The sequence below is a fragment of the Coffea arabica genome, chromosome 2c (assembly GCF_036785885.1).
Source record: "Coffea arabica cultivar ET-39 chromosome 2c, Coffea Arabica ET-39 HiFi, whole genome shotgun sequence".
NCBI lineage: Eukaryota > Viridiplantae > Streptophyta > Magnoliopsida > Gentianales > Rubiaceae > Coffea > Coffea arabica.
The window spans coordinates 6,868,876-6,890,544 of NC_092312.1; the positions used below are offsets into that span (position 1 = coordinate 6,868,876).

The 21,669-nt window shown below is 34.6% G+C and overlaps 1 pseudogene; it reads left to right on the top strand.

Annotated features, from left to right (window-relative positions):
- Window positions 1–698: 698 nt before the first annotated feature.
- Window positions 699–5,177, top strand: LOC113723783 (2-oxoglutarate dehydrogenase, mitochondrial-like; annotated as a pseudogene).
- Window positions 5,178–21,669: the final 16,492 nt, after the last annotated feature.

Consider the following 21,669-nt stretch of genomic DNA (forward strand, 5'->3'; position numbering starts at 1 on the left):
GATGAGTTTTTTGTTTTTGGCCGAAATTGAGGTTGTATTTCTCACGATTTCTTACCAAGTCGCTTTAAATTGGTCAAATTATATTTCTATGCAACCCAAGATTTTTCAATAACTAATATGTTATTATTTTAATATTGGTTAGGTATGTCTAATTTTGAGCATCAGCTTAACAACGGGGATAACACAATTTGCATTGATAGCGAAGAAGAAAGTGAGTGCCAATGCAAGAGTAAGTAAGAGGGATGACGAACATAATGTCTCAGATGAATTAGTAAATGAAGAACTGGAGAAAAAATTGAGAAACCAAGTTGTGCAATCAGAGAAAGAGGCATACGATCTGTATTGTGCTTATGCTCATCAAGTCGGTTTCAGTGTTCGAAGGGGAAAACAATACTATTATACAGGGACAAAAAAAATCAGATCAAAATCATATTTTTGTTCTAAGAGAAGTCTTAAGCTTGATGAAGAAAATCAAGAAGTCACGACTGATCCTACTTATAATAGATTAGACACTAGAATTGATTGCAAGACGATGATCACATTTGAGGTTGACAAAGATGATCACTTTTGAGGTTGACAAAGATGGTCGGTAGAAAGTTACTAAATTTGTTAAGGAACATAATCATGGGATGGCAAAAGAGTATGAAAAACATCTACTCAAGTCTTGAAGAGTAGTCACTGAGGATAAGGCTAATACAATGGCTCATATATTTGATTTTGGAATACCTATAACAGATGCATATTCATGTTTGGCTAAAGAAAGTGGAGGTGTTACTAATGTTGTATTCTCGAAAAAGGAAGCTTTTAATTTCATATCCACCAGGCAAAATTCTATTATTGAGAAGAGAGATGCACAAAGTATTGTGCATAATTTCAAGAGCAGAGTAAATACATCAGGGATGTTTTATTGGGATGTAGAGTTGGGTGATGATCGACGGATGCTAAACTTTTTTTGGAGGGATAGGCGGTCGTGCATAAACTACGACTTCTTTGGGGATGTTGTGATTGTTTATACTACTTACTGAAAAAATATTTTCAATCTGATTTGTGCACCATTCATCGGGATAAATCACCATTGGCAAACCATTATATTTGGATGTGTTTTTATATCCAATGAAAATGCTGATTCTTAATTCATGGGGATGGTAGCTTTGCAGGACAAGCAGTTTTTATATACACATTGTGGTCAACAACCAAGTAGCCTTCACCACTGATCCCAAATCAGGAAGATCTTCTCAGTATTGTACTGATGTTGCTAAAGCCCTGAATGCTCCAATTTTCCATGTCAATGGCGATGATGTGGAGGCTGTGGTCCATGTCTGTGAGCTTGCAGCAGAGTGGCGTCAGACATTCCATTCAGCTGTTGTTGTTGACATAGTTTTTTGTCGTCGATTTGGTCACAATGAGATTGATGAGCCATCTTTTACCCAGCCCAAAGGTATAAGGTCAGCTCTTTGCCTGTGTTTGTTCTTATGATTCATCTCACTAAATTCATGATGCAGGCCCTTTGAATTCACCTTCCTTTGGATAACTGCTTCTAAGTAGCATCTTGTAACATTATTCATTGCTATTATACCAGTTGTTTTATGTGCTATCATGGGCTTCTCATGTTTTGTACGATTGAATGATACCAATAGATAATCCGATATCATCCTTCAGCTATGGAAATTTACCAAAAGAAACTTGTAGAATCTGGTCATGTGTCTAAGGAGGATGTAGATAGGATAAACAATAAAGTTCTTTCAATTCTTAATGAAGAATTTGTGGCAAGCAAAGATTATGTCCCCCAAAGGAGGGCCTGGCTTTCGGCCTACTGGACTGGGTTCAAGTCTCCTGAGCAGCCTCACGTATCCGAAACACCGGGTATGATATGTTTCTTGAACTTTTTATTTGTTTAACTTTCAAATTTCTATATGTCGAGGCTCATCTGTATAATGGTCTACACTGTCAAGCCAGAGATTTTGAAGAACGTTGACAAAGCAATAACAACCCTTCCAGAAAACTTTAAGCCTCTCAGAGCAGTTAAGAGAATTTTGGATGACCGTGCCAAGGTGATTGAGACAGGGGAGGGAATAGACTGGGCTGTAGGGGAGGCACTTGCTTTTGCAACACTGGTTGTAGAAGGAAATCATGTCAGACTTAGTGGTCAAGATGTTGAGAGAGGTACTTTTCGTCATCGACATTCTGTCGTTCATGATCAAGAAACAGGAGAGAAGAACTGTCCTTTGGATCATGTTATGATCAATCAGAATGAGGAAATGTTTACAGTTAGTAACAGGTAACTGCTAATGCATCTTTGCTCTTTCTGACGTTGATTGTCCAAAAGAAAAATATACCCTGAGTGCTTTGTTCTAGAAAGGATGCTCATGAAGTACCAATCGAGCATCTCTGCACATCTGATGCTTTCAGTTTGCCCTTTTATTTGTGACATGGAGCAATCTTTTGAACTGCAATGTTTCTTTATGCAGCTCTCTTTCTGAATTTGGTGTTTTGGGCTACTCCATGGAAAATCTAAATTCTTTAGTACTGTGGGAAGCCCAGTTTGGTGATTTTGCCAATGGAGCTCAAGTCATATTTGATCAGTTCTTGAGCAGTGGGGAGGCCAATTGGCTTCGTCAGACAGGATTAGTTGTGCTTCTGCCTGATGGTTATGATGGCCAGGGCCCTGAACATTCTAATGCTCGTTTGGAGCGTTTTCTTCACGTATTTCTGCTTAGTAAAACCTTTGGATGAGAACTCTCTCTTTTGGACTTCACAACATGTGAAGACCTTTATTTTGTTCTATCTTCCCTGTCTCCTTAATTGTTTGGGATTTAAGTAGTTTTTTGTGGGCTTTTCTCTTTTTATTGGTGTTTCTTGTTTTACCTTGACCCTTATTTTCTTTTGGATGATATGGACCTTGGTTTAAACTTTTAATTGCTTTCACTGGCTGGAGTTTTGAATTTATTTTCTGTAACTGTTGTTTGATTTCACACTGTCATGTAGCTTGATCTGTCTGACCATTTTTGATTGATTGTCTACCCATCTCTATCATTTTTTCAATTTCTTTTGATTTTGACCTATTTTAAGCGTGATACTGTAGTTTTCATGCCCTTCATGTTCCGTTGTCAGATGAGTGATGACAACCCCTTTGTCATCCCAGAGATGGATCCAACCCTTAGAAAGCAGATCCAAGAATACAATTGGCAGGTGGTAAATGTGACAACGCCTGCAAATTATTTCCATGTTCTGCGGCGTCAAGTAAGTTGAGCTATTTGATTTCAAGTTTTATCAGCCTGTACAGATGCTTAGTCTTCTCATGTGTTATCTACACCCCTCAGATACACACAGAATTCCGTAAGGCTCTTATTGTGATGTCCCCAAAGAACTTACTTCGACATAAAGACTGCAAGTCCAATCTGTCCGAGTTTGATGATTTGCAAGGCCATCCTGGTTTTGACAAACAAGGGACCAGGTTTAAGCGCCTCATAAAGGATCAGAATGACCATAAGGAAGCTGAGGAGTACATCGGTCGTTTGATCCTTTGCTCAGGAAAGGTGTGTATTGTTTTTTTTTTTTTTTTTGGCTAATGTAATATTATCATCTCTTTTGCATGAGATAGATCCCTCTAGGCCCACTCACTTTAATTATTGGTTGCCTTTTTAGTATAATGCCCAAAATCTTCCTGATCCACTTGTCATTCTGTGGGATTATGCAATTCCAGGAAATAAAGCACAAAGGTACTTGTTGAAGTTACAATATCAACACTTATTTCATAATGTTCAACATCATTTTATTGTGTCAACTCTTTATGTTCATTTTTGGGTTTGATACCAGTTTGCATTTCGTTTTTTAAGCATATTTGGGGAAGGGACTCAGTTTTATTTCTCGTTTTGCAGGTTTTTTATGAACTTGATGAGGAGAGGAGAAAAGTGAATAGGAAGGATGTTGCTATTTGTCGGGTGGAACAACTTTTTCCATTTCCGATATGACCTCATTCAACGTGAATTGAAGCGATATCCGAGTATGTGTTTTGAATTTAACCTAATAATGTAAATAATTTTTTTATTCTCTTCATAGTATATTTTTAGTTTGATGGAAATAATGATCTTTGTCTAAAGAGAACTTTGAACAGGTTGGTATAGGCCATAAATAAGCCTCCATATGTCTAGCATGCGTTTATCTGGTAGACTTTCTAGCCTTTTGGAGTTCTATTGGCTTTTGGATGTTCACCTCCCACTTTAGTTATGTACTACTTGAAATGATTACCCTTTTGGTTGAATTTTAGAAAGTTGTTAAGAGTTTAGTCTCAGGAAGCTTAAGTAGGAGCCTTTGACTTAAACTTTTCCGGGCTAGCCAAGTCTTTAATACCATTTGGGGTAGCTAGTCTAAACGTGAAGTATGGCTATGCTATTGTTCCCTCTTCTAACAGGGTTGTGGTGTATGTACCTAGCCTTTTGAACCTTGTAGTAGTTGGAACCTCTTGAATTTGATTTTGCACTTTTTTCAGTGCAAGATTTCTCCAATGCTTACAAATTACAATGCTATACTATACCTCTTTCAACGTCATCTGTTTTGTGGTAATTTCAGATGCTGAGATTGTCTGGTGCCAGGAAGAGCCCATGAACATAGGTGCCTACAATTACGTTGCACTTCGACTGGCTACTGCCATGAAAACATTGGGAAGAGGTGATTTTGATAATATCAAGTACGTAGCACGTGCTCCATGCATGGTTCAAAGACTCGGACGAGACTGAGACGACTCGGTCGAATCGTCACTAGAATGGGGTTTTCCGATTCGAGGCCGGGACGAGATGACTCCTAGATAATGAATCGCCGAGAACTCGGCCGAAACGAATAGAAACGGTCAAGTAGTCCTGAGTCATCTCGAATCAGCTCGAATTTTTATTATTTTTGCTAATTTTTAATTATTTTTATCATATTTTTTAAAATATTAAACATTTCAAAAATTTGCATCTCGTTGAGATTGCAACCGATATGCCAAACCGATATGCCAATATCGATATGGAACGGTCCGGACCGCGACCACGACTTTGAACCATGGCTCCATCTGCTGCCACAGCCACTGGTTCCTAAGTGTCCACCAAAAGGAGCAAAGGGAATTTGTAGAGAAAGCCTTGCAGCCTGATCCTATTAGGATCCTGCATGAGGCAATGTTTGGGTTTGATGCTGGTTAGAAAGTTCCAATTATTTTTGTTTGTACCTAGAAGAATAGAAATTTCTGCACTTTGAACAGTCTCTTGAACAAAAAAGTCGATAGCTCCTCTGGCAAGGCAATCTGGTTACGTGTGCTGCCTTGCTGTTCTCGAGTCTGATGAGGCTTCTAGGTCTATTCAGCTTTTTAAAACATTGCTGAGTGAATAATGACCCCTGTAATATTCCATTCTTCGTGTTTTTGTCTGTGATTCTGTTGCTCTTCTTTGGAGCTTGGACGTGATAAGGCAGAATAGCTGGTATCTAGCATGGCAGTACAATGTCTTAAATGGCCGTATGCCTGTATGTTAAGTGTTCTCACCTGATTGACAACATACCTATTTTAAGTTTCAAGCCTTTAAAAGTCGGGAAATGAATTTCAACCGACACAAACCAAGTGCGACTCCAACATGAAACGGCTGCCTGCTCACCAACCGTTCTCCACTTCTCTTTTCTGATCCGGTGATCTGCCCACTGCCCTTCCTACCCGCAGTCCTCACTGCCTCCTGTCTCTTTGCAATTGAGTTTCTTCTCCCCTTGCCCCTGCTTCTGACCCCTCTTCCTTCCCCCCAACTAGTTCATCTGGTGCGGCGGGTGATGGTGTTTGCAGCAAAGGTTGGTGTTGATTATAGCTGGCAAAAAAGCTCAAACCAGCCCAACCCGGCCATTAATTTTAAAGGATTGATTGGGTCAATTGGATTATGGGTTTTGTTGGGTTGAATAAGAACAATCGAACTTATTTATTGGGCGTGTTGAGTTTTTTATTTAGGCACTCAATATCCAATCTGTTTAAAAATAATTCAAAATGGTAAATACAAAATTCAATACACATCTGTCCAATCACTTGTATTTAGACATGTGTTAACAATTCATTGACCAATTTGTATTCAAAATTCTCATATATATGTTTTCAATCAATTTTTTTGAATTTTTATTTAAAAGAAAAAGAAATTTGAAATAAAAATTCATGCTTATTTTACTTTTACAATAATAGTTAAACTTGCTCAACATCTATAATAATTTATTATGCCTTTTAAGAGTATGTTGTTTTCCTCCCTTCTTTTCTTTTTTCCTTTTTGGTTGTTGCTCTTTGATTGCTACTTCTGTTTGTTAATATTTCGTGTACCTAGAATATATTTTTAAATTTGTTCGAATTGCATTCTTTTACTTTCCCTAACTTGTTTTATTTCATTGTTAATAATTTCTCATCAATATTATAATATAACAAATTATATGTCTCTTAATTACATTTTTAAGCATAATATAATCTAGCATTCAATAATTTAAATGCACAGAATACTACAACTTATACTAGAGCAGATATGAATAGTAAAAGTATTAAATAAGTGGTGACAAAACTAAGTTTCAATCAATTAGTGGTATTAAAAAGTATAAAGTAAACAAATTTTTTTAGCTAATCTATTTAAATGTGCAATTTATTATCTAAAATATCCAGCAATATAAAATATTATTCTATTTATGATGTGTTTCCAAGGAGTTTAAGAATTGAGTGCGGGTTTGTGTGTGAAAGTGTGTGAAAATATATTTACATGTGAAAATGCATTTATGTATGTAAAAAAAATCTTTTTGTCTATGTAAATGTTTAAGAAAGAGTTTATGTATTGCAATGTATTAATTAATATGTTAGGTCATATTTGGATCATGGGTTTGAAATGATCCAATATGATCTAATGCAAAATCAACCCAATTTAAAATTGAACTGGTTCGGTATAATCCATTTAAGTGAAAATCTAACATCAACCCGCCCAAAACTCGCCCTGTCCATCCAATTGCCAGGTATCCTTATACTATATAAGAACGAGTTTAGGATAAAGATAGTTTTTAGATTTCAACCGCAAGGGATGTGATTATTTTGGGAATGTGAGAGTGTTTAAAGTACAATTAGAGCATTAAATACAAGTTATTACACTTTAATTTTGCTATAATTACTTATATAACCTTTCAGACATTTAAGGCTAGGGGCAATTTCGATAAGCGACAATGTTTGGTGCCAAGTTGAGTATCAAGTATAACTGAATTAAGCTTATGTTTTGATAGAATTACATAAAAGGCCTTTTAATCATTTATTATACTAACACCCAAACCTTCCAATTTCCTAAAGTCTTTCTCATCCGTTAAGGAATTAATTGGATGTTTATATAATTGGATTTTAATTACAATTAATTAACCTAATTATTACTTGAACAACCATTATCATAGTTATGCCCTATGTTCATCCGATTGTCCTAAACAACCATCACCATAGTTATGCATCCATGTTCAGCCGATAGCCGTTTTTCTTTTTTCGTTTCACCTCTTTGGTTTTATTATGGCTATTAAATATTTGGTGGAAGGCATAGCTTTTCCTTTAAATTGAGGTGAGCTCTTTGCGTTTGAGGTGGCTTTTTTTTGATGATTGGTTTATTCAAGAACTCCATAAAGTTTACTTTTTGATAATTCTAATTCCAAAACTTAACTAATTGTACTATTTTTCTGGTTCTTGTATTTGTGGAATAGGTTGAAGTTGGTATCAAAATCGGGCTTTGTTGCATATATCTTGAATAAGGTTAGCAATTTTATCACCTTGCTTATAATTCATTGAATGAAGTTGTGTAGAACTAATTTTTAAAGTAACGAAACTTATTTCTTCTTATAAATTTCCTTATACTATATAAGAACGAGTTTAGGATAAAGATAGTTTTTAGATTTCAACCGCAAGAGGTGAGGTTATCCTTATACTATATAAGAACGAGTTTAGGATAAAGATAGTTTTTAGATTTCAACCGCAAGGGATGGGGTTATTTTGGGAATGTGAGAGTGTTTGAAGTACAATTAGAGCATTAAATACAAGTTATTACACTTTAATTTTGCTATAATTACTTATATAACCTTTCAGACATTTAAGTTATATAATTACTTATAAGTTATAGATATTAAATCAAAGTTTAATTAGAACAGGGTATAACATGAGGGCATTGCAAAAGCAAGTGGGAGGATGATCTTGAAGAAGTCCCTCCAAGCCTGAAGAAGATCGATTTGCTTTTGGAAGTATTGAAGCTCGTGCCACACTGGATCCAATACATGCTTAGTTTCATATCCTATCTTCTCCTTCTCGGCCAAGTTGCAACATCAAATATTGCATTCATTAGACTTTCTGGTATGCCGTGATTTATCACCTACACGCGTCGTCACATACTATGTATCACTTAGACTATGTATTTTGACAGTTCTAGATAGGACTGTCAATGGGGCTGGGCCAGCTCGAACTCGGCTCGTTTGGCCCGATAGAAAGCCCGATGAGCCCGATCATTTAGTGAGCCGATCTGAGTTTGAGCCTAAAAATTAGGCCCGAATTAAATGTGAGACGAGTTTGGGCCTTATTAGGTTCAAACCCGATATAGGCCCGACCCTTTAATTACCTATATATATAATATTTATATTTTGATATTATGTATAATTATATATCCAAAAATATTATTACTAAATACTAAATATATATATATATAAATTACAAAATACAATAATACATCTAAAAACTCTTTCATGAGCTTTCTTGAGAGCCAATATTAGTAATGCATAACTAAATTTCTAATTTTTTTTATTGGTTCAGTAAATTTTTGTATTGGCATAATATTGGTTGATTTTTTTTTTGTCTACAAACACAAAAATCATCAAGCATATTTGGATTTAAATCACAAAATTATAAAAAAAAGTTTCAACTTTTAAAGATGTATTGGCTTATGATCGCATGTTTTATTACTATTTTTCATGCATTTTGAACGGATTAAATATAAATATTGTTGAAAAATTTTTTGGTTTATATACTTTTTAAGAACTATTATTTGTTCATGTTTAGTTTTAATATTATAGTCTTGTAAATGTTAAATTAGTTTTACAACTTAATAGTTATAGTAATTATATTAAGAAAATTAAGGAGTAATAAGTGAGTTTGGGCTAAACCCGATTAAGGCTCACAATCCGAATATTATGTGAGTTGAGTATGAGTTTCACATTTACGAACCCGAAACTCATAGCTCGAAACCCGAAAATGTTTCAAATTAAATAAGCGGAACTTGAACTCATCAAATCCCGACTCATTAGGCCCGATTGACAGGCCTAATTCTAAAAAGAAGGGAGTCTGAATTTCTAGAATTCCCGGTGTCTTGTTGTTACTAAATTGCTAGGAATCCAAATTCCCAAATGAAAAAGAAAAAAATAAGAAAAAGGAATGATCTGGTAGTTACCATGAAAAAGCCCCAATCTTGACATCTTCTTCCAAAGTCTCAGATAGCTTGAAGATTCTAATCAATATTGTTCAAAGTAAGGTATGAAAAAATAATGTTAGGGATTGAAACTTGAGGTTCTGAGGCAATAGGCTTATGGGCGTAGGTGTTGCAGTAAGCATAACAAGAAGGGATGGAATCGAGACCCGGTGATTCTGCCAGTAGTTTAATGCTTGACAAAATTTTTGATGATTGAATAGAATTATTATGGCATTTTATATTATGGATAACTTATGGTTCAAGTAGTTATTTTTATTTAGTTTTTCATGTAATATGATTTGGAATTCAACTAATCATGCTACATAGTACTAAAATGTAATTTGCACTCTATTTGCTTTCCATGTTATGATCTCATTCTTGTATTCTGTTGTTTATATAATTCCAAATACAAAAAATTTGCTTTTGTACTTTGACAACTAATTTGTAGTGGAACTTGATGAGTTTAAATGCTTCAGTTACAACACCATTTTGATTGCATTGTATTAATTCATTTACTCATAATTTTATACTATACACTAATAAATAATGTTTCTTGATTTGATTGAAACAACTATTATTCATAGTTCAAACCAATCAATTATGCAGAATTGCTATATTGGATAATTATACAAGTAAACATTGGAAAATATCATTAAGCAGATTCTACCATAGCTTGCAATTCGAATTCATATAAGCAATTTCTTCTGATTTTAGTTACCATTTCCCATAATTTTAAATTTAGAAAATATTATTTGTACCAATTTTTTATAATCAAGGTAATTTCAAATTAGATATTTAACAATTATGCAGATTTGAACTTATTTATAAGATTATGAAGAAATGTCCCTAGCAAAAAAAAACCAAATCTGAATCGTTTCTACAAAACTTTAAAGAGACAACTTAAGTTTCTTATCTCTCTATCATTTTTGGGCATTATTATCTCTATAAGAAACATGTAATGAAGTCGTATTATGTCTACCAATTATATAAATAGTTAGTCTAAAATCAAATTATTTTAGATTAGATTGGACATAAAGTGATTGATGGATAAACTTGACTTGATAATTCAAGTTGAGCTTAAGTCGAGAGAGAAATCAGAAGTATTACTTGAGGGATCTTTCACGAATATATATAGATTCAGGAGATGAGGGGTCCAATTGATACTTTTAAATGTTTTATCATTTTGGATAAGTTTTAAAAAAAGAATTTTAGATACTTTTCAATTGCACTTCACACATTCTTACATTTTCAAACTACCTTTATCTTTACGGTCGAAATTCAAACGTAACCTTTGATCATAACTGATTCTTATATAGTATAGGGATAAGGATATTTTATTGCATATTATTTTATTGACTCACTATGTAACTTATAAATTTTCTATTCAAATCACATGATAAAATCATCATACTTCAGTTCTTATACTATAAAATATTAAACAATAATTATTAATTATCTTCAATCACAAGTACCAAATTCCCATGCGTTGCAGGGGTTCTCCCTCCCTAGTAATGTTGATGTGAAGCTGCTGAGAATGGAATGGCGGTGAGAAACACAGGAAAGTAACCAAAAATGGAGAGTCGCATTGATATCTCGTCTTGTGGATGTCGCTTTGTCTAACAATGGTTTTAAAAATTTTTCTGTTAAAGCGCTCAAAGTTTTTGGGAGCTTCAGTCGTGAATCTAAATCAACGCAATACTAAATCAGCACAAGAATCTAAATCAATGCAATACTAAATCACCGCAAGAGAAACATAATTGATTCTGTCAGATTTTCCAGTGGTGCAACTAGCTTGCACCTTCGACAACTGGAGAATGTAGAGTTTGAATAAGCAAGAGATGGCAGCCTTTTCTGGTTAAGAAAACCTACTCCTGATTTTTGGTGTCGTCTTGCTCTGTCAGTAATTTGATGTCTTGACGTGCCTAAAATACTTGGGATAATTTCATAATCCCCTCTTAAGGTTTCTTTATACTGGTCTCCCTTAAGGTTTTAAAAATTTCAGAGACCTCTCGTATCAGAAAATTAGATCGCAATGCTAACCTCAGGCCTGATAAAATGACATTAGTAGCCTTAAACTTACAACGTACGTGGCAATTACATGGACTTAATCAATTAAACCAAGAAGTTAATCGAATTAATATAAATAATCATAATTTATAACTAAAAAAATGTCTATTTGCCATGAGAAAAGAGCGCCAAATTCTAAATAATCACAATTTAATAAAAAATTTCTAACTCGGGATTACAACGGTAATATTTGTTCTTGATGCTGAATAATGTTGGTGAATTCCAAGATTCACTATATCTCCTGACCTTTTACTTTTTTAAAATAATAATTTATATTTTTATACCAGATAACTAACTAATGTAACATATGAGGCATATTTTTAGGGATATTTTTTTATTGTTTTTTTTTTTTGAATTGGGCTTGACTTGTTACAAGCCAACATGTTTTATGGGAGGTTTCTGAAACTTTTGATACCTCAAGAGAGGACACTAAAACTACAAAAATTTTCAGTGAAGGTTTCTGAAATTATCTCAAAATATTAATATAGGCATTTTCGTCCTTTAGTTTTCAATATCAAGACAAGAGAGTCCCAAAATTCATTTCACAAATCAAATTGTTGGTCTGTCTATCGAAACAGAATTACATTTAACCCACAACCTATGGATAAACATTAAATCCAGAGCAAGAAGAAAACTATTTTTCTTAATCCTCGTGTAATCAATTTCAATGGGTCGATTTTATGTGGGGCGGTGTCAAATACCCGATTTGTTCTTATTGCTCCTTTAAAATTCTTTTGCCCTTTCATAAATGCTCCTATGATGGTATCGGGCATAAAAATGATTAGAATGAGAATTGGGAAAAAATTGGCGCTTTCATTTCTGTCAGGAATGTAAAATGCATCATTTGAAAGTAAGACAAAAAAAAAGGGGTGAAATGTGAGGAATGTCTCCCTTGTGTGTAAAAAAAAAAAAGTGGCTTTCCCGTGGAAGGGAAATAGGGCTGGGGAAAATGTAGGGTTGGGGCTGGGCGGGGGAGAATCCGCCCCATTAAATGGGATGGAAGAGGGACTGAGGATGCTCCCACAGTCCCACCCCATCCCCACTGCATTCCCAATCTATAAATATAAGTTATCATTATATATATATATATATATATATACACTAGAGGAACCAGTGCAAGGCACAGCCGAGGGCCTCTTTGAAGTTTAATTATACATGCGATAAGATTTTTATTTTTGCAGTATTGTGGACAGAAACATGTGACTAAAACCAGTGACAAACTGACAATTAAATAAACTTGAAATCTCTTATTAATACATTTGATCAGTTAAGCAAGTAGCTAATTCTAGTGATGGTAGAAGCATTTTGAGACCTTTTTTTTTGCAGTAAATGAAACTAACGTATCTAAGACAAATACAATATCAATCTAAAGAATTCTAAAAGGAACAGCAATCTTGCATACATAGATGTTAAGTACTATACTTTGAACAGTAATCTTACACTCCTTTGAGTACTATACTTTCATAGATTAACATAGGGTTAATACCACTTTGTCCCCCCAAACTTTGGATAATTATCCACTTCAGTCCATAAACTTCAAAATGGGACACTTAAGTCCCTAAACTTATAAATATCTCCCACTTAAGTTCCTAAACTTATAAAATGGGACACTTAAATCCCTAAATTCTTATAAAATGGGACACTTCGACTACCAACGGCATTCAGGATTTGTTAACAATTTTCCTTAAGTGGGAGGTATTTATAAGTTTAGGGACTTAAGTGTTCCATTTTGAAATTTAGGGATTGAAGTGGGTAATCGTCCAAAATTTGGAGGGACAAAATGGTATTAACCCATTAACATAAAATAACATGTCGACTATTTAGTGGGAAGTACAATCATAAGTTATACTTGCATTACATCATATGCTAACATCCATTAAATTGTACTGTAGGATAGAAATTTAGCGATCCTAATATCATGCCAAAAGAAAGAGGAATTTGCATACCATGGGAGGCTTCAATTCATGATACTAATTTCATATCATGTCATCACATTTTTTTTAATATGCTCGTTCATATCATGTCTCGCCCCAATTGGTTTTTTGTGTGATAGTGAGTCTGTTGGATCATTCTGAAGAACAATTGGTTGAGTTTCTAGTCTTATCTCTTCAAATTTCAAAATCAAGACTCCATTCCAACTTTGAGTTTCTTCTTTGCAGGATGGACATCTAACAGTCCATTCTAACTTCGTTTTGATAGAATTTGGGCAATTAATTAATGGGATAATTTCAGATACCTTCCCTGAGGTTTCTGACAGTCCCACTCCCCTCCCCTGTAATTTCAAAAATACCACAAACCTCCCCTAAAACTAAATAGAGAATGTCAAAGTAGATCCAATTTGAAAATACAAACAAAAAAAAATAGGGAGCTGGAGAGAGAAACAATTGTATACCACAAATGCCTTTATTATCTTGCATTAATGAGCTAATCTCATATAAAAAAAAGCAGGGAATTTAACAAAAATGAAACTTGAAGGGGTGTATGTGAAATTAATGCATATTCATTAAGGTCTGAACATCAGTAGAATGCAATGCAATGGAAGGCAACGGCTCTTTCTGGCAGTCATTTCTAACGTCCATATTCAACGGCCAGTTCGGAAGGCTATTTATGAGAGTAAAATGCAGCAGCATGCAACTGAAGTGCTTGGTGTTGGATGAATTGCAGCAGCAACAAACACACGCACAAATGGTCAGTTCAAGCAGCAGAGGTGAATTCTGGAATTTACCTATATCATTTACAATTAGAAATAGATATTGTCGATGTAATCGCAAGGCAACAATTAAAATTTCCGAGAGTGAACGGAATCCACGCAAGAGTTGCAGATTACTGCCATCACCGACCCATGACTCAATCAGGCATGATTGAACAGATTCTTGATGCTGGGGTGTTAGGTTATTGTGCACCAGAGTTGGCTGCATCTAAGAAGCCTCTGCCTTCCTTTAAATCAGATGTTTATGCTTTTGGAGTTATATTACTGGAACTACTAACCAGAAAGTGTGCTAGTGATGTTGTTTCTGGTGAAGATGGAGGAGTTGACCTGACAGACTGGGTGAGATTGAGGGTGGCAGAAGGTCATGGATCGGATTGTTTTGATGCTGCATTAATGCCTGAGATAGGGACTCCTGCAACCGAGAAAGGAACGAAGGAGGTCCTCGGGATAGCTTTACGTTGCATACATTGTGCATCTGAAAGGCCAGGTATCAAGAATATATATGAGGACCTCTCGTCCATATAGCTTGTTGATTTTCTTTAGTGAACAATGATGAAAATGGGAATCAAATAGCTCATTGACCTCCCTTTTGAGTAGCAGTTCAATTAGGATTTCTTTTGGTGTCCTGAGCTAATTTACTAACCATTTTGTAAATTGGTGCATATCTCCAATGTACACTGGAAGCACCCCCAGTTGGCGAGTTTTGGCCATCACTGAAAATGTTAAACGAGAAATTCTAATAAAATAGACTGAGACAAGCAAATCCTATGGGATGGGATGCTAGTGAAGATGGGTTTGGCTTCTGATGTGTTTGTGGGGAACACATTGATTGCTGTGTATGGGAGGTTTGGGATTCTTGGGAATGCCGACAAGATGTTTGAGTTTATGCCGGAGAAGAACTTGGTTTCTTGGAATTCTATGCTTTCTGTTCTGTCCGAAAATGGGTGTTTTCAAGAATGTTTTAATTTTTTTAGAAAATTGTTAATGGGTTTGGATGGATTGCTTCCTGATTCAGCTACAACGGTGACTAGTTTGGCTGCTTGCGCAGGGGAAGGGGATTCTGTGTTGGGAAAGGCTGCTCATGGTTTAGTGGTGAAATTTGGCTAACTTGTGAGGGTATTTAAGTCTTTTTGGCAATGATGATGTAAGAAATGGGACTTATTATTCTGACAAAGGAGGTTTGTGATTTTTTTGAAATCACAGGGAGGGGAGTGAGACTATCAGAAATCTCAGAAGAGGTATCTGAAATTATCCCTAAATTAATATATGTCGTATGCCACAACCTTCACTGCCCAAGATTTTTGTCCATCCTTTGGTCCAAACTGTTTTGACCTATTATGATCAAGTTGTAGTACCTAAATCTTTCTACGAGGTACAAATTGCAAGCCACTTGTCAAAACTGACGTACTCACATTTTAAAAAATGTTGGATGGATTCCCAATGGTTATGATATCAACCTCTTTAAAAAAAGGGTCAGCAGCTTGACTTCACCTATATAAGCCATTTCTTGAATCAATTGTGCAACCTCTTGTTTATTGGCATTATACTTGTTAAAAAGAAAATATAGCAAATCAAACTACTTGAATTATGGAAAATGAAGAACTTTGTAATGTTGGTGCTGACTCAACTTACCATCCTTTCATCAGATTAACAACTTCTGATGTTAGAGGATTAATTTTAGCATTGAAGGATTAAGACATTAACAGCGCTTGAGATTTTTAAGCTATGAGCCTGCATAATTTTAAACAATCATATCCTTTTTCGTCTAAGAGTAGCCTCTCTCCATTAACTTTTTTCCCTCACAATTTAAGCAAATTCAGTCACAGAGTCCACAACAATGAAAGAATGTTGGTTTAATTTGTCTATATATAAATTATTCACCCTTATAGTCAGTATATCAGGGTGAACACTATTTGATTGAAACTATAAGGTGCATGATTACATGGCTCGTTCATTGTTCCATCAACCAGGTTACTGTCTTACATTTTATGCCTCATTCCCCCCCCCCCCCCCCTCCCCCAACTTTTTATCATGCTAAAATTAAAGGTCCACATTAAATGATGTGTCCAGAATGAAACATTGAAATCAAAACCAATAAGCAAAAGCAAAAGCAACTAATTATCTAACAAAAACTATCTAAAACATTAGAACTTTGAAATATCTTCATATAACAAAAGCTATTCAATGCATACGAACTATAAATTTTCTTAGCAGAAATCAGAATATGTCACATTAAATACTTGCTACATTAGGCAACAACCCACATAACAAAGGAAGAAAATATAAGTATCACAAAAAGCAAATCTTTACTTTATTTAAATTTGTAGTAATCTTTTAAGAAGTATAGAAATTTCTCAAAGCACACCCTAATATATCATGATTTCATCATAGGTAAAAATGACAAACAAAAGTCAGCTAACAACTAATGGCTTCCCAAAGATAGATATAGTGTTCTCATTTATTTTGTCATTCCATTTGTCACATGACAAATAAATATCTCTAATTTTCCATATCAACAGTTCAGGTATAGGAAATGCCACCTTGATAAGCAATAGGAGTTGAAGTTTTGAATGGTTCCAAGGTCTCTCATGGACTCCTACATCAGCTACAAATATGAAGTTAATAGTTGTTAAATGATTTCTTTGCACATTAATTTGGATAAAAATTTCTCAAAAATATGATTAGAAGAAAAACAATACTTACACCTGATGTATTCGTGTTTGAACTTCTCATACTTTACAACTATTAAGTCCCAAGTGTTTAAAAAATCTGAGGTGTTGTAGTAGACCTCCAAACATTTAGAAATTGAGAAGTTGTTCTTGGACTATAAGTTTACAAATCAATTTCATTAGTTATTAAAAGGCTAGGATTTGTTGGAAATTAGGCAATTGCATTGAGGCAGTTGCCCTGCCAAGATTTTATCTAGTTGCTATTAGCTTTAAACCTAAAATAAATTAATATATGTATCGTCATAGCCTGAACCCAAATGAAATCAAATTTTGTGATCTCAATCTACTACAAGACCCCAACAACAAAGATACACTTTTGATTAATGAAATTTACATCTAGTGCAAAATTCTTACAATTAAGAAAACAAAAACAAAACAAAAAGAAAAAATTATCAATGTAAAAAGAAAAAAAAATGTAAATATGCAATCATGTGAAAAACAAAAGGATAAATGATGTGATAACTTACCAAACCACATAACCACCACCAATTTGCAAGCAGAAGGAAGAGTTAAGTTATGAGAAAAGAGATGCTGAAAGTTAGACAAATATTTAGTTTTTCCACTGCAATAACAATAAACTAATATCTTAAAAACATGGAAAAAAAATAAAAACTCATTCAGATGATCCAACAAACAACAGATTAAAAACTTGCTACCAGAGTTTAGAAAAAAGACAGTTTAGAATAAAGACCTTATTTTTTGTTTCTTATTGGTCAAGTGAGAGAACGTTGAATTCCAAATGATAAAATTTTTTCCCTTTGATGGGTACCTTTTGAAGTCCAAGAACAAAGATTCATACCTGAAAGAAAATGAGTGATTCATAAAGTTGTCTATTTGCACAACAACTAATCACCTGAAAAAAAAAAGGTAAGCAGCAATCGTTTTTAGTGCATCGGTTATGAAAAGAAAAAAGAGAAAAGAGAAAAAGTGAGGGTGGTACCGTGGTAGTACTGGTGAGAGAGGAAAAAGGCTTAGTGCCATTAGTTATGAAAAATAAGTGACAAAAAAGAGATAGAAAGCAAAATAGTAATGGCACGAGGAAAGAGGAGATGAAATTGGGTTTTTGTATTGGGTTGTGTTTGTGAGAAAAAAGATGTTTTAGCCTCTTAGGCCCAAATGCCCAAACCAAGGAAGAAAAGGGATGAAAAAATCAGCTAAAATGAAGAAAAAGTGCCATGTGTCAAAAGAAGGAGAAGTCATGCGTCAACCATTGAAATTGCTACAGTAATCACCATTTTCTTTTTATTATACTTGAGGGATATATAAATATATATATATAAACAAAAGCTTTGTCCTCCGTATCATTAAATTCTTTTGTGTCTCTCTCGATCAATAAAACATACAAAACAATTCATTATTTTTTTGATAGATCTTAATGTTATAGTACTAGTTTGTTTCCTCGCGCAAGTGCAAATCAATTGGAATTGCGTACACAGTGAATTTAGGTTGCAAGCAAGCCCAAACACTGCAGTGGTTTCACTTTCACATATTTTCTTTACATGCTAATAAAAATTAACAAAATTAGAATTTGCTAAGAGCTTTCTTGTTAATCTATCCAGATTAGTGTGTTCTTATTACACTTCTCAGTTCTCATTCTTTAGATCAAAAAACACTGCAGTGAAAGTAACCGAAAGGGAAAGCTAGGTGTGCCAATAGTGTGGAAGAACATTAGCTGGCAAAACCCTCCCTAGGGTCAAATTTAATGTAGATGGAGCATCAGCGGCAAACCCAGGAATGGCGGGAGCGGGAGGTATTCTAAGAGATGACAAAGGCTGCTGGCTGAAAGGATTTTGTTCGAACTTGGGAGTTGCAAGTAATGTTACAGCTGAGCTATGGGGATTAGCATAGGGGCTGGAGATTGCTTGGAACGAAGGCCGTAGGCAAGTATTGGTGGGAACGGACTCTCTCGTCAACTTGTCCATGGTGGAAGGAACCAATGAGATCATGGTTCGCCGTCACGGATCGCGATCGCGTCACGGTCTCAGTTGTTTCACATCCGTCACGGCATATCGATTGAATATCGAATGATATGCACATTATAGTATATAAAAAATTTCAAAAAATTTAAAAAAATTAATAAAAATAGAAAATACCATAAAAAGCACAATTATCAAATTAAATTTACTAAATACCTACATTATCATATATAGTTACTAATTATTAAATAAAATAATGCTGTCATTGCCATAAGGCCCTATTGCATTAGTAATAAATGATTGAATCAAGTGTGCATTCTAATCCTATTTTACATGAATAAAAAATTATATATAAGAATAAAATCACCATATCTTATAATACAATACAAATATCAATATACAAAGGAAGTAGCGGCATTTAGTTCAATATAATAAAAGAAACAAATACCTATCAAATAATATTATGAAATACAAAGACATAAAGATGCAAACATTTTCACCATATTTTCAATTAACATTTTAATCCTACATTGATCCACTACAGTGCTCAGATGATTGATCTCAATTCCTAAAATAAAAAAATAAATATCACTGAAATATTAAAATTAATGAATTATATACAAATATCTAAAGATCACATCTGATACTAAATTCAAAAAAATTAAAATTAATAGTTATTTTGAAAGAAGATGTGGACTTTTTCGCTGATACTTGAGTTTAAGATTAGGAGTCTAATCTCTTAATTACTTGGGCCAAACTTGGATTTTAAGTGCTTCTAATTTTTCCTTCTATTTTTTTCCCTATCTGTGGCTTCGTTAAAACAGCCCAACTTCTCCACCATTTAGTGTTGTTCCTCTTAGATTTAGCCGTCCCTTTCTTCGTTATTTTTTTCAATTTCCATTTCGCCCTTTCAATTTCCCTTTTAAATTTAGCCGTCATCTTCATTCTTTCTTTCACTTCCCCTTTCCCTCTGTTGTCTCCTTCCCTCTTTGCCGTCACCCTCTGTTTTTCTCCTCTCCTTCCTTCACAGCTGGACGATGAAGAAATTGAAGAACCCCTTCAGTTCGCTTCTCCAAATAATCAATCTAGATGTTGCTGTCACCTTCGTTCTTTCTTTGCCTTTTCCCTTTCACTCTGTTTTCTCCTTCCCTCTCTGCAAACCTGAAGATATTCCCTCTGTGCAAAAGGCACACAAAAATTGGCAGTATGTTTCTCCTCTTATCCTCTCTTTCTCCCTAAATCTTGTCTTTGTGGCTAAAAAAGAAAACAAGAAAGGATGGGGAAAAGACTCTGTGCAACAGCCGTATTGTTGGTGCACAGCCATTTGTAGTTGTAGGGCAATAATTCACTTAGATAATTGCACTTTTGTGGCATTTTGTTCTGTGTTCATATTTTGTTTGGTTTATGTAAAAGTAAAAAATGAAGAGGTGAATTATTTGGTATTTTAGTTGTTTATGATTTGACTGATTCATATCCGAGTCGAATCCGAGAATTTGGCCGGTATCTTTCTACACGATTCTAACTTGGAGAATAACGATTCTAACTTGGAGAATATCAACTGGTTTCGAGCGATTCAAATCGGATATAATCTGTGTTTCGGATATTGATATCCGCCGTTCCGGTTAAGACTCGGCCGAGTCATCTTGGACTCGGCCAAGTTGGTGAACCATGTTAGAGATAGCCCATATGCAAACCTGGTAAGCAAGATCAAGGATGGTTGAACAGAGATTGGGAAAGTAGAATCCTCCACTCAAGGATGGAGGGGAATAGAGTAGCAGACAGCTTAGCAAAGAAGAGCCTAAGGATGGGAACAAGACTAGAACTGCTATAGGAGGCCCCAAGGGAGGTTAGGAACATTTTGTATAAAGATGTGATTAGGGTAGCAACCCCTAGGTTAGTACACAATTAACGGGACCCAAATCCCTCCTTTGTACCCAAAAAAAAAAAGGTAATCGAAAGATACCTATCTGTCTTTTGGGCTCGACTCGAGAGGATCAAACAGAAGATAGTGCCATGCAGGCTAGCATGAGGAGGGCAGGAGCTTTTGTTTTGCAACATAGAAAACTTGAACTTATCATTTTAACCACAAAGAAAAATTGTTATTTACTAACAACAAAAGGAGTGGGTATTTTGACAAAGTAAATAAATACATTCAAAGAATCCCAGGGAGTTGAAAGATGCCAATCGAATTCTTTCCCTTGAAGTGAAATTCCACGTAGGGCTGCAAAAGAGTCGAGTCGAGTCGAGTTTTGAACTAATCGAGCCGAGTCTCGATAAATTTTACCAAACTCGAGCTCGAGCTCGACGAGCCGCCAATTTTCGAGCTCGAGCTCGAAAAAAAATCAAAAATAAATATTTTATTTTTTAAAAAATAAATAAAATAATATTTTTTTCTGAATAAATAATAAAATATTAAGGATATATACGTAATTTTACTATAAAAATAAAAAATATATATAATATACGTAATTTTATTATTAAATAAAAAAAAATATATATATATATATATACTCAAGCTCGCGAGCTAACGAGTTTAATATTCTTAGCTCGAGTTCGAGGTGATAAATATTTCACGTTATTCGAGGTGATAAAACTATCACGACTTTTGAGATGATAGAGATAGTACGATTTTTAATAAAGCTATTACGATTTTCGATAAAGTTATATGGTTGTTGATAAAGTTATGACGACTTTTGATAAAACTATACAACTATCGATAAACCTATCATATCTTACTAGAAGATTATATCACCATTTTGAAAAAGTTAACTGCTTACTTTCTCCTATAAGTA